At 39.6% G+C, this 5,593-nt stretch overlaps 1 protein-coding gene across 1 annotated transcript in view; it reads left to right on the plus strand.

Annotated features, from left to right (window-relative positions):
• Positions 1-5,593, plus strand: part of PHKB (phosphorylase kinase, beta) — a 252,022-nt gene that overhangs the window by 97,973 nt on the left and 148,456 nt on the right. The window lies entirely within an intron of this gene.

Here is a 5,593-nt window from a genome sequence, read left to right on the forward strand (position 1 = left end):
TGAAAAGAGTAGCATTCCTCTATATTTTTGGAAATCTCTAATTTCTGGCTTAATAGCAGACACTTAGATTGCCATACCTGCTTTTGCCTTCAATCTTTTGCACTTATTACATACAATGTAGCCTCTAGAAAACTCATTTTGCACTTGTGAGAGAATGTGAGTGAAATAGTTTTACCTTGAAGGTTCCTGTATCACACTTGGAGAATTACTATTGTAGAGGAAACTTTATGAGAGTGTATCTTTCTGACTTCAGGGTAGGAAAGGCTTTCTTCAACAAGACGTAGAAGTATGGAACATTCCTTAAAATTATTAAGGCCATATATGATAAACCCACAGCCAATATCATACTGAACGGGGAAAAATTGAAAGCATTCCCGCATAGAACAGGAACCAGACAACGTTGCCTTTTATCTTCACTTCTATTCAACATAGTACTGGAAGTCCTTGCCAGAGCAGTCAGACAGAAGAGGGGAATTCAAGGTGTCTGAATGGGGGCAGAAGAGGTCAAACTCTCACTCTTCGCTGACGATATATTATATCTAGAAAATCCCAAGGATTCAACCAAGAGACTCCTGGAATTGATACATGAATCCAGTAAAGTCTCAAGATACAAAATCAATGCACACAAATCAGTGGCATTCATATACGCCAATAACAGTCAAGCCAAAAATCAAAGACGCAACACCTTTCACAATAGCATCAAAGAAAATTAAATATTTAGGAATATATTTAATAAAGGAGGTGAGAGACACATATAGGGAGAACTATGAAACACTGAGAAAAGAAATTGTAAAAGATATAAATAGATGAAAATCCCTCCTACCATGTTCATGGATTGGCAAAATCAATATTGTTAAAATGTCCCTACTATATAAAGTGATCTACAGAATTAATGCAATCCCTATCAAAATAATCATCATCATTCTTTACAGATTTAGAAAAAAATAATTCTATGCTGCATTTGGAACCAGAGAAGACCTTGTATAGCCAAAGCAATCTTAAGCAAAAAGAACAAATTGGGAGGCATCTGTCAACCAGACTTCAAACTTTACTACGAGGCTATAGTAACTAAAACAGCATGGTGCTGACACAAGAACAAAGATACAGACCTTTGGAAAAGACCTGAAAACCCAGATATAAAACCATCCTCATATTGTCATCTAATCTTTGACAAAGCAGACAAAAATATACACTGGGGAAAAGAATGTCTTTTCAATAAATGGTGCTGGGAAAACTGGATAATGACATGCAGAAGGTTCGAACTGGATCCTCACCTCTCACAAAATTCAATTCATGGTGGATAACAGACTTAAACCTAAGGCGTGAAACCTTAAGAATTCTGGAAGAAAATGTTGGGAACACTCTTCTAGACGTTGGCCTAGGCAAAAAATGTATGAAGAAGACTGCCTAAGCAATCACAGCAGCAACAAAAATAAACAAATGGGACCTGATGAAATTAAAAAGCTTCTGTACAGGCAAGGAAACTATCATTAAAATGAACAGACAACCTACAGAATGGGAGAAAATATTTGCTTTCTACACATCTGATAAAGGGCTGATAAAAAGAATATATATAGAACTTAAGAAAATCAACAAGAAAAAATCAAACAACCCTATTAACAAATGGGCAAAGAACAAGAACAGAAACTTCAAAAGAAGACAGAATAATGGCCAGCAAACATATAAACAAGTGCTTAACATCTTTAATGATTAGGGAAATGCAAATCAAAACCACAATGAGACATCACCTACCTCCAGTGAGATTGGCCTTTTATCAAAAATTCCCAAAACAACAAATGCTGGCGTGGATGTGTAGAGATTGGAACACTCTTACACTGCTGGTGGGACTGCAAATTAGTACAACCCCTGTGAAAAGTAATTTGGAGACACCTCAAAGAGCTAAAAATAGAAATACCATTTGATCCAGTAATCCCACTACTAGGCATCTACCCAAAGGAAAAAAAGACATTTTGTAATAAAGACATCTGCACTTGAATGTTCATGGCAGCACAATTCACAATTGCAAAGATGTGGAAACAACCCAAGTGCCCATCAGTACATGAGTGGATTAATAATATGTGGTATATGTATACCATGGACTACTACTAAACTACAAAAAACAATGGTGAGGCTGGGTGTGGTGGCCCATGCCTGTAATCCTAGCATTCTGAGAGGCTGAGGTGGGCAGATCATTTGAGCTCAGGAGTTCGAGACCACCTGAGCAAGGGCGAGACCCCGTCTTTATTAAAAAAAATATAAAGAAATTAGCTGGACAACTAAAAATATATAGAAAAAATTAGCCAGGTATGGTGGCGCATGCCTGTAGTCCAAGCTACTTGGGAGGCTGAGGCAGAAGGATCGCTTGAGCGCAGGAGTTTGAGGTTGCTGTGAGCCAGGCTGACACCATGGCACTCTAGCCCAGGCAACAGAGTGAGACTCTGTCTCAAAAAACAAAAAAAAAAATGGTGAACTAGCACCTCTTACATTATCCTGGATAGAGCTTGAGCCCATTCTTTAAGGTGAGGTATCACAAGGATGGAAAAACATGCACCACATGCACTCCCCATCAAATCAGTACTAACTGATCAATACTAAGGTGCTCACATGGTAGTAATACTCATTGGGTGCTGGCCAGGTGAGGGGGTTGGGGGGATAAACCCACAGCTAATGAAGTGGAGCACACTGTATGGGTAAGGGCACACTTGTAGTCCTGGCTTGGGCGAGGCCAATGCATTACATCCAAAATGTTTGTACCCTCATAATATCCTGAAACAAACAAACAAACAAACAAACGAACCCAATTATATGTCACTTCACATGCATCAGACTGGTGTAATAAAAGAGTTGGATAATTCTAACTATCAGCAAAGGTTGCAAAACAAAGAGAACTCTATATACTGCTGGGGTGGGCATAAGTTCTTATAACTAGTTCGGAGAGCAATTTGTCAATGTCTGGTAAAGTTGAAGGTGCACTAAATCTACGATGCAGCAATTCAGCTTTCAGGTTATACCCAGATTAAAGCTTTCCAACTCGGGTACCACAGATAGGTTACAGATGTCCAGGGTACTGAGTCTTTCATTCTGAAGGTGTTTGTGGGGCCTGGACTAGCCATACCTGTCAGGCTAGTGACCTCTGGTTGCCAGGCGCCTCGCTCAGTTACACGAACAATGATTTATTTTATAGAAACCAGATGTAATGAGGCTGATTTACCATGTGTCACATAGTTAATTCATCATATAGCTGAGAGCAGAACCAGGTCTTCCATGTGTGATGTTCTTGCCTTTACATTGTACTGTACATTACTGTCTCTCATGCTACTGATGTAGTTACAGCCTTGATAGTGAATGAGCTTGCTGGAGGGATGAGGTACCTGAGGGGAGAAAAGTCCAAGACAGAGCTTTGAAAAATGCCCACCGGTAGGAGCAGAAGCCAGAAGAGAGGCAATCAGGAAGATGAGAAACAGGTGGAGGACGTGGTGTCAGCAGCTAAGGGAATGGGAGCTTTCAGAACGAAACCAGCGATGAGTTTTATGAAATGCAATGGAGAAGAAGAGATGAATGAGGACGGGTGGGTGGACTTAGATAAGAATTACTTTTTGGTAATCCTTACAACTCCAGTTTCTGTAGTTGAAGGTGATGAGGGTGGAACTCGAGCTGCAGATGTTTCCTGAGCATCTGCCTTGTGTCAGGCACGGTTCTCTGGGGCTCCAGCAGTGAACAGGACAAATCCCTGCCCTCAGGGAGCTTGCCTTGGGAGGGGGACCATTAACGAACATGCAGGTGGCATTTGAATTTTCTCCACAGGACTTGTTAATCCAGAAAAGCCTTTCCAGTCTTCTCTTCTACCATTTATGCAGCCTAACCAGACCCCCTTAGCTGGGCCTAATCCTGGCCCTGACTTCGTCAGAGGGGAGACAAGAAACAGGTGTATAGATTACACACTTGAGAAGTTTGTCATGAAACAAAGTGGGATTTGGATGGTTTCAAAGCTTTAAACTTGGAGAACTGACAAACTAAAGTATTTTCAGTAGGTGTTATAAAATCTAAATAGCTTTTAAGACCGTAGAAGAGCTACATCGTGAAAATGACCAGGATGTTTACACAGGCAGTTTTCCCTTAGGATATAAGAGGCAAGGTAGCAGGGAGTGGGGAAAGCTGGAGAAACCTTCCCAATATTCAAAGTAAATAAAGAGTTTACTGTGAGTATGTACTGCTCTACTCGTGGGTGGAGAAGTTGTGAGATAGGCATATCCTTTGTAGTAATCCAGAATTAACTTGCTCTCTGTTCTATTTTTGTGAGGCCCCAACACCCACGTTGCTCTATCACTGAAATGAATGAGCGCTTCTTGGCCCTGAGGGCGGACGCTCTCTGTTGCAGAGGAGAATGGAAAAGCAGGGGATTCAGATGCCCTAGCCACTCCTGGGCAATTGTCGATCAATGTATTAGTTGACTTCGAGTTTAGAGATTTTCTGAAGGCCCTAGAAAACCAGGAAGAACCATTTTGAGAGGCTGTGGTTTCCTCTGCTCTGACTTCTCCACCAATTCCTTCCCATATGTTTTCTCTCATCCTGTGATTTCTCAGTTTCTGGCCTACAGGTGGAACCTTGCCTTGGCTTTCTGTATTATTGTTTCATTCTTCAAAGTATATACGTTGTCTTCTTTATGTGTGGGGGGTGGAGGTGGGAGGTGCACACTGCCACTTATGAAGGATTTTGTGATGGGGGTAGGCAATGCATGTATTCAGTTTGTCATACTGAACCTAACATGATGACTAAATTTACTTTTTTTTCAAGTTAGAAAGTGTAATTATCACACAGAAATGGGCATTCAGGTTACCACATTGGGACTGTTTGTCAGTTCAAATGACTTAGCATCTCAACCACACAAGACTGAACCAAAAAGGATGACGAAATTTAAAACCCTATAATCAGGACCCATAGCCCACTTAGGAAACCGCTTTTATTAAAATAAAAAAAAACTTTTATTAAATAAGAACTGGCCATAGTTAACTTTTCAGAGTATAAATTTCATCAAACATCTGAAATCTTTATATGGAAGCTATGACCCTTGGATTATTTGTTGGAGCCACTTCCAGCTGTCAGCTTTGGTTCATAACAAAAGGTACCTGCAGCTGTGAAAACAGCAAGACAGTTAGATTCCAAGAGAAAGAACATACTTATGACTCCAGGTTGAGCTAACATGGGACTGACATTTTATAGAACAAAGAAATGCTTTTTTATTTCCAAAGTTTTAGACTTATTTAATGTTTCATATGGACATTTTAGATTATCAATATTATTATACAATCTAAAAGCAATGCTTCATATTTTTCTTGGGTTTTAAGATGCACAGTCCTCATGAACAGTAGTAGATACGTCACTGAAGAATTATAGGCAGAGTATGAGAGGATTTAAATGGTATTTTGGTCTGCATAATATGAGGTGCTCACCTAAAGTGAGCTTTTTATATTAGAGAAACCAAGTAAAACAGTATTCATAATACTGTGATAATCATATGAATTACAACATGTTAAAAATGTGTTTGGAGGCAAATATATATTTGGATTTCTTTCTTTTTTTTTTTTTATTTCAG

The sequence above is a fragment of the Propithecus coquereli genome, unplaced genomic scaffold, assembly GCF_000956105.1.
Source record: "Propithecus coquereli isolate 6110/MARCELLA unplaced genomic scaffold, Pcoq_1.0 Scaffold436, whole genome shotgun sequence".
NCBI classification, from domain to species: Eukaryota; Metazoa; Chordata; class Mammalia; order Primates; family Indriidae; genus Propithecus; species Propithecus coquereli.